The sequence below is a fragment of the Sturnus vulgaris genome, chromosome 9 (assembly GCF_052056855.1).
Source record: "Sturnus vulgaris isolate bStuVul1 chromosome 9, bStuVul1.hap1, whole genome shotgun sequence".
Classification (NCBI taxonomy): Eukaryota; Metazoa; Chordata; class Aves; order Passeriformes; family Sturnidae; genus Sturnus; species Sturnus vulgaris.
In genome coordinates, this window is record NC_142251.1 from 250 (window position 1) to 15,067 (window position 14,818).

General features: G+C 51.6%; 3 long non-coding RNA genes across 5 annotated transcripts in view; 1 reads left to right on the top strand and 2 right to left on the bottom strand.

Moving 5' to 3' along the window:
• Positions 1-10,730, top strand: LOC148222743 (uncharacterized). 3 transcript variants are annotated; one of them, XR_015805283.1, is made up of 3 exons: positions 1-120; positions 1,222-1,389; positions 1,707-2,676. It is a non-coding gene; the product is annotated as an uncharacterized LOC148222743 (long non-coding RNA). The 3 variants fall into 3 exon arrangements; XR_015805284.1 differs by having other exon boundaries at positions 12-595; XR_015805282.1 differs by lacking the exon at positions 1-120 and adding an exon at positions 10,452-10,730 and having other exon boundaries at positions 1,251-1,389; positions 1,707-2,000.
• On the bottom strand, positions 1,370-4,697 carry LOC148222744 (uncharacterized). The gene is made up of 3 exons (XR_015805288.1): positions 3,780-4,697; positions 3,019-3,117; positions 1,370-1,509 (listed from the first exon to the last, which is right to left on the bottom strand). It is a non-coding gene; the product is annotated as an uncharacterized LOC148222744 (long non-coding RNA).
• The window catches only part of LOC148222745 (uncharacterized), a 21,443-nt gene continuing 14,536 nt past the window's right edge, over positions 7,912-14,818 (bottom strand). Inside the window, exon 3 of the long non-coding RNA XR_015805287.1 lies at positions 7,912-8,577. This is a non-coding gene — a long non-coding RNA (uncharacterized LOC148222745). The remainder of the gene's footprint in view (positions 8,578-14,818) is intronic.

Consider the following 14,818-nt stretch of genomic DNA (forward strand, 5'->3'; position numbering starts at 1 on the left):
GGACGGCGCGGGGCGGTGACGCGCTTCATGCCAGGAGCAGGGCCCGGGTGCGACGAAGACGGGAGCGGGCCGACCCGATACCGCGCGGGGCCGCGGGCCCGGCGGAGCCCGGCCCGCTGGGTAGGGGCCGCCAATGGCACCGGGGCTTCTGCTTCGGCTTCTGTCCGTGTCGGCGGGGAGGCCCCAGCCAGCGGTGCCCCTCTCCCTCGGCGACACGGGCGTGGAACTCGGCATCGGGCGCTGCATCGCCGCGGACAGCAGGGGGCGCACGGGTACCGATACTGCCATGGGGCCCGGCGCTGCTCTCCTGCTCCGCCGCCAGGCGGCGCTGCGCTGCCGTCCTGCCGCGCCTCCGGGCACGCTCGGTTTCCTCGGGACCCCGGGCCCCGCCTGTCCCGCCGCTGCGGAGGCGGGGGATGCTTTATGGGACTGCCCGAGCTGGCAGTGCCGGGTCTGGGGCGTTGGGGCGCGCCTTGGGGGGCTGCGGGTGCGCTCGTTTCCTCTTCTGCATGGCCTTCTGTGTGAGCATCTCTCGTTGCGACTGCTCTTGGAGAGTCAAACCCCTCCTCCTAAGTGGTCTCAGGAGCCTGGCAGGGTGAGTTTTGTTTCACAGGGGAAAGGGCCACTGGTCGTGTCCAGAGACCTGTGCACCCAGCCAGGTTTCTGCCTGATAAAATTCCAAATGGATGAGGATTTCTCCCAGCCCCAAGCTGCCCCCACCTGTAACCCTGGCTGCCTTTGGGGTGCCCAAAGCCTCCTCTGTGCAGATCTCAGGAACCTGGGAGGGGTGAACAATGTTGCACAGGGAAAAACCCCACAGATTTTATCTCCGGGCCTGGGGCCAGGAGCAGGCATTTGCGTGCTATAATTCCAGAAGGAGCACGGTGTCTCCCAGACCCAAGCCGCATCCAGCTGTGACCCAGCTGCTCTTGGAGTGCCAAAAGCCTCCTCGTAGCTGATCTCAGGAACCCTGGAAGGGTGAGTTTGGTTTCACAGGGAAAAGGCCTCAGTTTGTGTCCAGAGATCAAATAAGGGACTCTGCTTTTCCTCTAGTTCTCCTTCCTGTTTTCACCTGGGCTACAAGGATGGGCATGGCCTGTATTTCTCATATCAAAGTGATGTTACTAAATTTGTCCAGAAGTTCTGATTGTTATTTTTATTAGTAGTAGTAATTTTCTGATAGAAAACACTCTCATTTTGCCTTTCCCACGTTGTTTCCAGGTGCTGCCCAGGATGGACATCTGTGGTCTCAGACAGTGATTCCCGAGGAGCAAGGAAAGCCTTTTCCTCACCTGCACAGTTCAGGTGGATGGGACAGAATTGGTGTGGCCTGACAAGGCAGGAAAAGCTGTCTGTGTTCTGGAGTGCCTTGAAAGCTTTCTCCGTCAGGTTTGGAAGGGGTTTCTCTTTGGGATTTCTTGTGATGCAGCACCACGGGTATCCCTTTGTGCCAAGTCCAGTGCTAAAGGATTGAAGAACTGACAAGTGGGGTCTGGGATGAAAATGCCTCTAATAAAATTAAGCAAAGAATACAATAAGAGAAATGAGCATCCTTTTAATAGTTAGGAATAAAAATGCTGGAAAAGGGCACTCTGAATTGGTGTCACTTGTCATGGATAAAACCCCAGAGTGAGGAATCAGAGCAGAAGTTGAGAGCTGGAATCCTTCTGCAGTCGACTTAATTTTCTTTTCCTCCTCTCTTTCAGGACAGGAAGAATCACGACTCTCCTGGCATCTTTGCCAAGAGCTGTGGTGTTTGATCAGCCAAAGCCCAGAGGCTTCAGCACCAGAGGTCTGAGCCTGGAGGGCTCCTGGTGCTGCCCGTGCTGTGGGCTATGTCAGAGGATGCAGGGTTCCTCTTTGCCTCCCTGCTGGGATTAACTGCCATGGGAATGTGGGATCTGGGTGAAACTCCAGCTCTCCTGGTGTTCAGGGGAGCAAGGTCTGAGGGACTCCTCTCTGGGGATGTGCGGTGAAGGACTGAATAGTGTGGAAGGAGAGTATTTATAAACTGTATCACTTTTTCTCCCAAAATTGGGGTGGAGCACTGATGGGGGCGGTTGGGTTTGGTCTGGGCCGGTTATTCTTTGTGCAATTTTTAAATTCTCTTGTATGATTTACTGTCCGGTATCTTTCTAACAAAAGCTGACATAAATTTAGATTAAGGATTAGAACTTGGGTCCATTCATTGCAAACATTTGACAAGGCTGGAGGACTGGGGTGGTGACTGCTCTCAGGAAAGGTTACTTATTAATACTGTGTCAGATTTCCCGCAGTGACTGTCAGGCCTGCATGGCTGTGAGTTCGTGCTCTTCTCACTGGGGAAATAAGTTCAGCAAAATTAGAAATGTTAGAAAAATCCAGCCAAAAATTCCACCTCTGTACCCCCTAAGTTTTCCCAGTTTTTCCCAGCTAGGAGCTGCACAGAAGTCAGGCAGGGGAAGTGACAACAGGGAACAGCTGAAAAATTCAAAGGCACAAAGAGGAAAGGGGAAAGGTTTCAGAAAACAATTCTATGGTCTAAGAATAATTTCTGATTCCCTACTGAGAAGAACACGAACTCACAGCCATTCAGGCCTGACAGTCCCCTGCAGTGAGAGCTCAGCACACATCCACAGAGGCAAGTCCAGCATCTTAAATGAAAAAATAAAAATAAAAACCAGAAGAAAAAGGTGATTTCTTTTGCTTCAGAGTTATTTCAAGTTCTTAAAGCCCAAGCAACATTTGCTCTTGATTTTGGTTGGGTGAATCATGAGCAGTGGGCACGGGTCATGCCATTCATTGAGCAGAAAACCCGGGGTCATTTAGAGGGGACACAAGAACTGTTTGTGTAGCGACCTCGGGCTGCAGAGGGGCAGGAGAAAGGGCAAGGGAGCTCCCTGGGGCCACCAGGGCCTGTGGGGAACAGAATGGACGCTTGGATGACCAGTGGAGGTGAGGAGTGGATCTGAGTTCATCTACAGGGAAATAAGGAGGGGATACTCTGGAGTGAAAAGCTGAGGTGATGAGTTCACCCACCTGGGCACGAGTTGTGTTTGCACAAAGTGGGAACAGAGGTGAAGGTCAATCCAAAGTCGATCCTGCTTGACCTCTGAATTCCAGGATAAGTTTTACAAGCTGCCAAATGAGGGAGTAAAAATACACAAAAATGAAACCGAGAGCATTCATGAGGTTCCTGGGAGTCCATTACACTGTTGTCATAGAATTCTTAATGAGTTTTGAGCTTTTAATGACAACAATTCAGTACTTTCTTTGGATTATTCACTGTGTAGGATTTGGGGTTTATCTGGATTTTAAAGGCGTCGTGGTGGCCCTGACACTGCTCAGGAGCTGGTAGGAAAAGCAGGGTCAGAGCTCCTGGCAGGCACAGGGTGTTTTTCCCAGAGTGGACTGTGGAGGAATTGTTTGGGCCTTGGATTGTCCCTCTGGGTGATGCCAGTTGCTGTGATTTGTGTAATTCCATACATTTAACTCCCAATACTTCCCAGCCCAGGAGCTTGAGCTGACAGGGCAGCACACAGATTGTTCTCTGTGCTGTGCCCCGATTTGGGGTTGGCTGTCAGCTTTGCTAGCTCCCGTGAATTATGCCCATAGCCCCGAATTCCCTGCTCAATTCCCACTGCCATAACCTCACAGCGCCTCATGGAGTGGGGATATACTGTGGCAGGAAGCTCAGCAGCATCGGCACAGGGACAGGTGTATATTCCAAAGAATTTGCTGTTTCAAACCCTCATCCCCCAGCCCCGCCGATGTCCCTGGGGGGCACTTGACAGAGTTACCTGGATTTCAGCTGATTTCACCCCCCCGAGCTCGGGCTCCAGGTGATCTTTTCAAGCAGGAGAAGGCAGGGGCCGGAGGCGCTCGTGGCCCGTGCCGAGGCAGTCCCTGGGGCCACGAGAGGACATCTCTCCCTGCAGAATTTCAGTTCTTTCCAGAGCCTCAGCAGTGACAGAGGACAAAGAGGAAGAGGAGGAGGAGGAAGAAGGGGGAGAGGGTTTGAGAGGAGGGGAAGCCCAAATCCGTGCTGTGTGCGGAGCTCCGACAGCACGCTGCAGCCCGCAGCTCAGTGTGAGCACGGGGCAGAGGAGGCGATTTCTGGGCATTCAATCACCCTGAGGCGGGCGCGGCACCGCCCCTGCAGCACCGTCCCCAGCACAGCTCGGTACCGCTCCGGGATCACCCGGCCCCGCCCCCGGTGCCGCCCGGGACCACTGGGGACCGCCCCTAAAGCACCGCCCCGGCCCCGCCCGGTCCCGTCCCCGGGACCTCCGTGCCCCGCCTCGCCAAGCCCCGGCTCCGCCCCGAGCCTGCCCGGGCTGCGCCGGGACCATCGCTGGCGGCCCCGCCCCTCTTCCCCGGGCCGAAGCGGGCTGAAGGAGATGTCCGCACGATTGGAAACGCCGCCGAAAATCGCACCCGTGGGATCGGTGTCGGCGTCGTGCGCAGGCATCCCACTAGAGCGAGCGGGCTCCTTGCTGTGCCCCCCTCCTTTTGCAGCCAGAGTTAGAAGGTCGGGGAGCGACACCCGAGCCGCCATCTTGGGAGAGGCAGGCGCGCAGTACCGCGCTCTGCCCACAGGGTGGCGCTTGGGAGACAGGCAAGGGATGGAATCAAGGAGTGTCCCAATCCTTGAGGAAATCCCCCGGAATGAACGCCCCAAAAAACCCCGACCAGAACTGAGAAACCTCCTGCCTCTGTACGAGTGCAAACGGTGTGCAAGGAGTGTGCAAATAGTGTGCATTAGCAATCGATCGGCAGGCATTGGAAAGCGATCGCCGATCTAATCGATCGGCAGGCGCGATCAATCGATCGCCGATCTAATCGATCGGCAGGCATTAGCAATCCATCGCCGATCTAATCGATCGGCAGGCGCGATCAATCGATCGCCGAGCTAATCGATCGGCAGGCATTAGCAATCGAACGCCGATCTAATCGATCGGCAGGCGCGATCAAACGATCGCCGATCTAATCGATCGGCAGGCATTAGCAATCGAGCGCCGATCTAATCGATCGGCAGGCATTAGCAATCGAGCGCCGATCTAATCGATCGGCAGGCATTAGCAATCGATCGCCGATATAATCGATCGGCAGGCGCGATCAATCGATCGCCGATATAATCGATCGGCACGCATTAGCTATTAATCGCCGATCTGATTTCTTTCCGCCATTTTTCTTGGATTTTTTTCCCCATTTCTCAATGATTTTTTTCCCCCCTTTCTCATGGATTTTTCACCCAATTTTCATGGATTTTTTCCCGATTTTTCCCAATTTCTCTCTGACTTTTTCCCCAATTTCTCACTATTTTTTTCCCCCATTATTCATGGATTTTTCCCCCCATTTCTCACTGATTATTTCCCCCATTTTTCAAGGATTTTTTTCCCTCATTTTTCATTGATTTTTTTTTCTCATTTTTCCCCATTTCTCACTGATGTTTTCCCCCATTTTTCATGGATTTTTTTCCCATTTCTCACTGATGTTTTCCCCCATTTCTCACTGATTTTTTCCCCATTTCTCACTGATTTTTTCCCATTTCTCACTGATGTTTTCCCCCATTTCGCACTGATTTTCTTCCCCAGGATTGGCCACCACAGCATGAGCGGTGACAGCTCAGCGTACCGCTTGGTGGACGAGGTGAATTCCTGGGACAGGCAGGACCATCCCATCTCCCACCTGCACCTCTACCTGGGCAGGAGGGGCAGGTGGGATGAGCAGCAGGAGCAGGCCTGGAGAGAGAGCTCCCAGAAAATGGTCATTCTGGGGCGGATTTATGGGATTTCGGGGCATTTATGGGGTTTCGGGCTGGGAAATATTCGGTGTTTTGGGGTGGTGTCTTTAGGGTTTGAGGGGGGGGGATTTATGGGGTTTTGGGGTGGGAACTACTCGGAAATTTTGGGGGAGGAATCCATGGGGTCTGGGGAGAGAAATCATTGGGATTCTGGGGAAGGATCGCTGGGATTTTAGTTTCGAAGTTTGGGGGTTTTGGGGTGGGAAATATTTGGTGTTTTGGGGTGGAGTCCTTAAGGTTTGAGGAGGGGAATTTATGGGATTTTTTGGATGGAAAGCTTAAGGATTTTGGGGTGGGAAATACTCGGCATTTTGGGGAAGAATCCCTGGGATCTGGGGAGCGAAATTGTTGGGATTCTAGGTGGAGAAAACCTGGGATTTGAGGGGGGAATTTATGGGATTTTGGGGTGGGAAATATTCGGAATTTTGGAGAGGAATCTCTGGGGTTTGAGGGGGGAATTTGTGGGATTCTGGGATGGGAAGTTTAAGGATTTTGGGGTAGGAAATATTAGGAATTTTGGGGAAGAAATCCTGAGATTTGAGGAGAGAATTTATGGGATTTTGGAGCCATGTTGTGGTTGTGGGGAAGTATCACTGGGATTTGGGGAGGGAAATTTTTGGTGTTCATGGACAGGAGAGCTTTGGCATTTAGGAGAAGGGGCCCTGGGATTTTTTGAGAGATCCCAAAGATTTTGAGCTGGGATTATTTTTTTTTTTTTTTTTTTTTTTTTTTTGGTGGGGGGGGAGGTGGGTGGGCGGTGGGCAAATATCTGGAATCTGGGGATGCAAAACCACGGGGATTTTTGGGTTGAATAACCAAGATTCTGCGCCAGGATTTCATCGAAGTGAAAACCCCAATTCCCCGCAAAACCGCGCAGGATTTGAGGCAGGAATCTGCCGGTTTGGGGGGCTGGGAAAGGAGGGATTCCTGGAATTCCCGTAATTCCAGAGCTGGGGAATTGCCGCAGGTGCTGGAGGCCTTCGAGCAGGCGGAGCGGGAGGCGAAGCCGCCGCCTCACCTGCTCTTCTCCAACCTTTACCTGGAGATGCCCCCGCGGCTGCGGCGGCAGCGGGAGGAGCTGGAGCGGCACCGGGAGACCTACGGGGAGCACGACCCGCTCCAGCAGTTCGAGAAGTGACCCCGGAATCCCCGGGAAAATCCCCCCGAAATTCCCCGGGCGCTCCCAAATTTACACCGAACACCCCCACACACACACACCCCAAAATCCCCTGGAATCCCAGAGCAGCTTCTCCCAGAAGTGATCCCAAAGTTCCCCTTGAACCCCCCCCCAAAAAATCAACCCTGACCCCCCAGAATCCCCTCCGACCCCCCAAAAATCCTCCCGGACCCCGCCAATAAATGGAATTTTGGAGAGGAAGAGCCACGGAATTTTGGGGAGGGGACCCTGGGATCCGCGGGATTTTGGAGAGAAATCTCTGGGAATTTTTCAGGGAGCGATCCCGAAAAAAATTGAGGGTTCTGGGGAACACCCTAAAAAAATCCCAAATCCACGGGAAATTAATGGATATTTTTGAGAGGGGGATCCCAAAAAATCCACAAATCCATGGGAAAAAAAGGATTTTATTTAGTGGGGGGGGCGGGGGGGGTTGTCCCAAAATCCCCAATTCCTTGGGAAATGAGGGATTTTATTTAGGGAGGTGTCCATGGGAATAAAAAAAAAATCCCAAATGAAAATTATAAGAAAACAACTCTAGATATAAAAGAATTCTATCTTTTAAAAATATTTAATTTATATTCCAGTTCATAACCTATACGTATTTTATAGATTCAATTTAATTTCCATTATGATGTACCACATATACAATATTATTACTCATTATATATATATATCTTTATATTCCTAATATTTTTATTTTATGTGTAAATTTTTATGTATTTTTATGTTTATATTTTTAGTCTTATTTATAAACCCTACCTCTAACGAAATAGAAAGAAAAACTCCCTTTATTTTGAACTCTATTTAAATATATTTTTTTACTTACAGTTTTCATATTGATATCTGTATTTTATATTCATATATCTATACTATGTATATTGTATCTTAAAATATACTATAACAATATATGTACAATAATATTTATATTAAATACCATATATGTACTTATTTTTATTTCTATTTCATATCTATACTTATATATATTTAGATACGCATATATATTCATAATCTGATGTCCGTATATATTTATTGCATTTTTGTCTATCTTTTTGCTTCTATTCTCTCTGTAAAACCCAACCTGACATCAAATAAAAACCAATCATACAACTTCCATTTACTTAAGACTCCCCCCAAATAAAGAAAGTCAAGGAGAGCAGTTCCCGTTTCAGTGCCTTTATTGGTTGAGCCAGCTCCGGGCCGGAGCCCCACGCGTCTCCTGCACCCCCCACCGAGCGATGCCGACCACGGCAGATTCAGCTCTGGGGGGCAGCGCGACCCCGCTCCCCACCCGAGGGCCGCCGCACCCAGAGCCCGTGCCCTGCTCCAGGGCTGTCATGGCCATCGGGCGCTGTTCAGATCACGGTGACAAGGCAGCAGCGTTCTTCTTGTTGATGGCATCTCCGGCACTGCTTTTCTTACTTGGCAGGGCCATTTTTAGTTTTCTGTGTTACACTGGCTCGTTGGTTTTAGGGGTTTTTGTCACTGAGTTGTGTCCCATGAGCACCTGCGGTTTTCTGATTTGCCTGGCACCGTTCAGGGCAAGGCAGTTCCAGGGAGTGGGAGTCAGACCAGAACAACGGCAACAATTAACATCAAAACGGGGAGCTTTCCACAGCTAACAGAACATTAACAGAACAAAGAGGAGCTTGTTTGTAACACATACTATTTTCATATTTCTATTTTCATATTTATAATTCATATTTATACATATTCTTTTATTTGCATTATTTATATTCTAGAATCTATATTTCATATAGATTAATCTGGAGATGTTTTATATCGATACAAATATAGCTATATTTTTATATTTTTATTTTTCTATTCTTTATATGTTTACCCTGAACATAGAATTCTTTTCTCCTAATAATGCAGGAAACCTAGCAGAAACAACCAACCACCACTTAGAAACCTGGCAGCAGTTTGAATGCCAAAGGCCTCCTCAAAACTGGACTCAGTGACACCTGATAGGATGAATTACGTTTCCCGGAGAAAAAGATTTCATCCCAAGGGTTTGGGGACCCCGAAATGTCCCCAGGGCGATTTTGGGACCCCGGGCCGGGCCGGCTGTCTCGAGATGTCGCCATGGTGGCCGCGGATGTCGCAATAGTCGCAAGGCCAGGCCGCGATGTCGCCAACAGCGAGGGGCGCGTGGGGAGGGGAAGTAAAAACCAAAATCACCCCCAAAAAATCCCAAAATCGCCCCAAAAAAAACCCCAAAAAATCTCCCAAATCACCCCCAAATAAACCGCCTAAAATCTCCTAAATTACAAAAAGAATCTCCAAAATTCCCCCCAAAAAATCACAAAACTCCCCAGAAAAATCCCCCCATATTCCCCAAAATTAAAAATCCCTCAAAAATCAAAAAAAATTTTAAAAAAAATCTCCCCAAAAAATCCTCCAAAAATCAAAAAAATGCCCCCCCAAATTCACTCAAATCGCCTGAAAAATCAAAAAAATCCCCCCGAATCTTCCCCAAAATTTCCAAAAAATCCCCAAAAAATCACCCCAAAATCAGCCGAAATCTCCTCTAAGAAAACCTAAAAATTCCCCCAAAAAAACCAAAAAAATTCTCCAAGAAATTCCCAAATTGTCCTGAGAAATCCCAAAAATCTCCCCCCAAAAAATCCCCAAAATATTCCAAAAAAATCCCAAAATTCCCCAGAGAAATCCTAAAAATGTCCCCCAAAAATAAAATCCCCTCAAAATCCCCTAAAATCCCCTCCAAAATCCCCAGAAAACTCCCAAAAAAATCCCAAAACTGCCCCCAAAATCCCCTGAAAAATCCCCCCAAATTCCCAAAAATTAAAAAAAAAAATACCCCCCAAAAAATCCAAAAAAATCCCCCGAAAAATTCCCCCAAAATCCAAAAATTCCCCCAAAATCCCCCCAAAATTTCCCTCAAAATTCCCCAATTCTCATTCCCAGATTTCTCCATTCCCGGGATTTTGGCATTAGGTTCCCATCATTCGTTTCCATCATTCATTCCCATCATTCCCATCATTCATTCCCACCATTCATTCCCGTCATTCCCATCATCACCTCTGTGCTGTGCCCCGATTTGGGGTTGGCTGTCAGCTTTGCTAGCTCCCGTGAATTATGCCCATAGCCCCGAATTCCCTGCTCAATTCCCACTGCCATAACCTCACAGCGCCTCATGGAGTGGGGATATACTGTGGCAGGAAGCTCAGCAGCATCGGCACAGGGACAGGTGTATATTCCAAAGAATTTGCTGTTTCAAACCCTCATCCCCCAGCCCCGCCGATGTCCCTGGGGGGCACTTGACAGAGTTACCTGGATTTCAGCTGATTTCACCCCCCCGAGCTCGGGCTCCAGGTGATCTTTTCAAGCAGGAGAAGGCAGGGGCCGGAGGCGCTCGTGGCCCGTGCCGAGGCAGTCCCTGGGGCCACGAGAGGACATCTCTCCCTGCAGAATTTCAGTTCCTTCCAGAGCCTCAGCAGTGACTTATGCAAGTTCTTTTCCCTCAGGAAGGGGATGGACATCCCTGCCTTCAGCGCATCTCCAGTGGGACCCACCTGTGAAAGCTTTCCATCCCTTCTGCACTGACTGTGCTGGTGTCCTGTGTTCACTGGACTGTGCTGTTATGGTACCAACTGGAGACCACATGTACTGCACAACCATCTCGTCTGGTTGGTAGCTATTTTCCCAAACCCCTCTTTTTCTCACTATACCTTGTTTCCTATATCTCTCCCCTCTATTGCAACTGAGTTGCTGGCATTTAATAAAAATGCATTGCTGTTGTTGAGTAAACTGATTTTGTCCCCTGCTATTTGCCTGTTTGCACCTCTGAGATCAAACGAACCATCACGACCCCTGCTCTGTATTAACAGCAGATCGTGACACTTGGGGGGCTTTAGGGACTCTGTCCGGGCTGAAGCATCTCTGGGTGCCTGTTCAGAGCAGCCCGTGGCCCAGGAGCTGCGGGCAGCCCTTGAGCTGTGTCCGTGCCAGCGCTGGCCGGCTGACTCCTGACCCCTGACCCTGGCACCTGCTCCCTGACCATCACCCCTGACCCTGAACACTAACCCTGATCCCTGACCGTGACCCTGATGTCTGACCCTGACTCTGACCATGTACCTGACCCCTGACGCCTAATCCCTGACGCCTGACTGCAATCCCTGATGCAAACCCTGACCCTGACCATGACCATGACCCTGACCTCGGACCCCTGATTTTGACCCTGAGCCTTAGATCTGATCCCAAACCCTGACCGCGGAACCTTACCTCTGACCCCTGACGACAGATCCCTGACCCTGACATGTGAGCCTCACGCTCACCCTGACCTTGAACATAGACTCCTAACCCAGACCCCAGAATCTGACGCTGACCCTTATATCTGACCCCAGACCGCGAACCCTGACCAGAGCCATAACGCCGACACCAGACGCGTGACTCTGACCGTACTATCCAGTCTCCTGACCCTGACTCCTAACCTTAACAAGTCACCTCGGACTTTAACGTTAATACTTACATCTGACTCCTGAAACTGAACCCTAAACCTGACAACTGAACGTACAATCCCCCATATTGAATCCCACACGTCCTGATTCAGGCTCCGGCACACGACCCCACCGCTCCACCAATAGCCCCGGGCTGCATTGATTTCAGCACACCAACCCCATCATCTTGATGGCAGCGCAACAGCATCTACTCCACTGGCAGCTTGTGTCCCACCCCAAGTGATTTCAGCTCTTTCTCAACCCACAAGCTTTATTGAACTGCCACTGCTGCTCTTCCACCTCCAGCTGAGCCTTTCTCCATCTCTGCCAGCGCAATCTTCTCCTGCTTCAAAGGGCCGCATGTCTGTCTTGGTTCCAGCTCTGCAACAATTCAGCTGCTGCCCTAGAGCCTCCAAGCCCAGCCCAGTCCATATCCCAGTCCCACTGTGATTTCACCTCCAGCCCTGCCGTCCCCCACCCCAGCCACACAGTGGTTTCACCTCTGGGCGCACGGTCCCTTTCTCGGCTCCACACTTTCTTGCCCCTTTTCACTCACAATCCCAGTCCCACTTGCCATTTCCCTGACCACACACACACTCACTGCCAGTTCCAGCCCTACCACAGCTATCACACGCCCGGGCAATATGCCGGCAGGGAAGGGATTTCAGGCGCAAGCAATCCTACAGTCCCCCCTTTTTCAGCCCTACGTGTCCGTTCCATGCTCCGGCACACGACCCCACCGCTCCACCAATAGCCCCGGGCTGCATTGATTTCAGCACACCAACCCCATCATCTTGATGGCAGCCCAACAGCATCTACTCCACTGGCAGCTTGTGTCCCACCCCAAGTGATTTCAGCTCTTTCTCAAGCCACAAGCTTTATTGAACTGCCACTGCTGCTCTTCCACCTCCAGCTGAGCCTTTCTCCATCTCTGCCAGCGCAATCTTCTCCTGCTTCAAAGGGCCGCATGTCTGTCTTGGTTCCAGCTCTGCAACAATTCAGCTGCTGCCCTAGAGCCTCCAAGCCCAGCCCAGTCCATATCCCAGTCCCACTGTGATTTCACCTCCAGCCCTGCCGTCCCCCACCCCAGCCACACAGTGGTTTCACCTCTGGGCGCACGGTCCCTTTCTCGGCTCCACACTTTCTTGCCCCTTTTCACTCACAATCCCAGCCCCACTTGCCATTTCCCTGACCACACACACACTCACTGCCAGTTCCAGCCCTACCACAGCTATCACACGCCCGGGCAATATGCCGGCAGGGAAGGGATTTCAGGCGCAAGCAATCCTACAGTCCCCCCTTTTTCAGCCCTACGTGTCCGTTCCATGCTCCGGCACACGACCCCACCGCTCCACCAATAGCCCCGGGCTGCATTGATTTCAGCACACCAACCCCATCATCTTGATGGCAGCCCAACAGCATCTACTCCACTGGCAGCTTGTGTCCCACCCCAAGTGATTTCAGCTCTTTCTCAAGCCACAAGCTTTATTGAACTGCCACTGCTGCTCTTCCACCTCCAGCTGAGCCTTTCTCCATCTCTGCCAGCGCAATCTTCTCCTGCTTCAAAGGGCCGCATGTCTGTCTTGGTTCCAGCTCTGCAACAATTCAGCTGCTGCCCTAGAGCCTCCAAGCCCAGCCCAGTCCATATCCCAGTCCCACTGTGATTTCACCTCCAGCCCTGCCGTCCCCCACCCCAGCCACACAGTGGTTTCACCTCTGGGCGCACGGTCCCTTTCTCGGCTCCACACTTTCTTGCCCCTTTTCACTCACAATCCCAGCCCCACTTGCCATTTCCCTGACACACACACACACACACACTCACTGCCAGTTCCAGCCCTACCACAGCTATCACACGCCCGGGCAATATGCCGGCAGGGAAGGGATTTCAGGCGCAAGCAATCCTACAGTCCCCCCTTTTTCAGCCCTACGTGTCCGTTCCATGCTCCGGCACACGACCCCGCCGCTCCACCAATAGCCCCGGGCTGCATTGATTTCAGCACACCAACCCCATCATCTTGATGGCAGCACAACAGCGTCTACTCCACTGGCAGCTTGTGTCCCACCCCAAGTGATTTCAGCTCTTTCTCAAGCCACAAGCTTTATTGAACTGCCACTGCTGCTCTTCCACCTCCAGCTGAGCCTTTCTCCATCTCTGCCAGCGCAATCTTCTCCTGCTTCAAAGGGCCGCATGTCTGTCTTGGTTCCAGCTCTGCAACAATTCAGCTGCTGCCCTAGAGCCTCCAAGCCCAGCCCAGTCCATATCCCAGTCCCACTGTGATTTCACCTCCAGCCCTGCCGTCCCCCACCCCAGCCACACAGTGGTTTCACCTCTGGGCGCACGGTCCCTTTCTCGGCTCCACACTTTCTTGCCCCTTTTCACTCACAATCCCAGCCCCACTTGCCATTTCCCTGACCACACACACACTCACTGCCAGTTCCAGCCCTACCACAGCTATCACACGCCCGGGCAATATGCCGGCAGGGAAGGGATTTCAGGCGCAAGCAATCCTACAGTCCCCCCTTTTTCAGCCCTACGTGTCCGTTCCATGCTCCGGCACACGACCCCGCCGCTCCACCAATAGCCCCGGGCTGCATTGATTTCAGCACACCAACCCCATCATCTTGATGGCAGCGCAACAGCGTCTACTCCACTGGCAGCTTGTGTCCCACCCCAAGTGATTTCAGCTCTTTCTCAACCCACAAGCTTTATTGAACTGCCACTGCTGCTCTTCCACCTCCAGCTGAGCCTTTCTCCATCTCTGCCAGCGCAATCTTCTCCTGCTTCAAAGGGCCGCATGTCTGTCTTGGTTCCAGCTCTGCAACAATTCAGCTGCTGCCCTAGAGCCTCCAAGCCCAGCCCAGTCCATATCCCAGTCCCACTGTGATTTCACCTCCAGCCCTGCCGTCCCCCACCCCAGCCACACAGTGGTTTCACCTCTGGGCGCACGGTCCCTTTCTCGGCTCCACACTTTCTTGCCCCTTTTCACTCACAATCCCAGTCCCACTTGCCATTTCCCTGACCACACACACACTCACTGCCAGTTCCAGCCCTACCACAGCTATCACACGCCCGGGCAATATGCCGGCAGGGAAGGGATTTCAGGCGCAAGCAATCCTACAGTCCCCCCTTTTTCAGCCCTACGTGTCCGTTCCATGCTCCGGCACACGACCCCGCCGCTCCACCAATAGCCCCGGGCTGCATTGATTTCAGCACACCAACCCCATCATCTTGATGGCAGCCCAACAGCGTCTACTCCACTGGCAGCTTGTGTCCCACCCCAAGTGATTTCAGCTCTTTCTCAACCCACAAGCTTTATTGAACTGCCACTGCTGCTCTTCCACCTCCAGCTGAGCCTTTCTCCATCTCTGCCAGCGCAATCTTCTCCTGCTTCAAAGGGC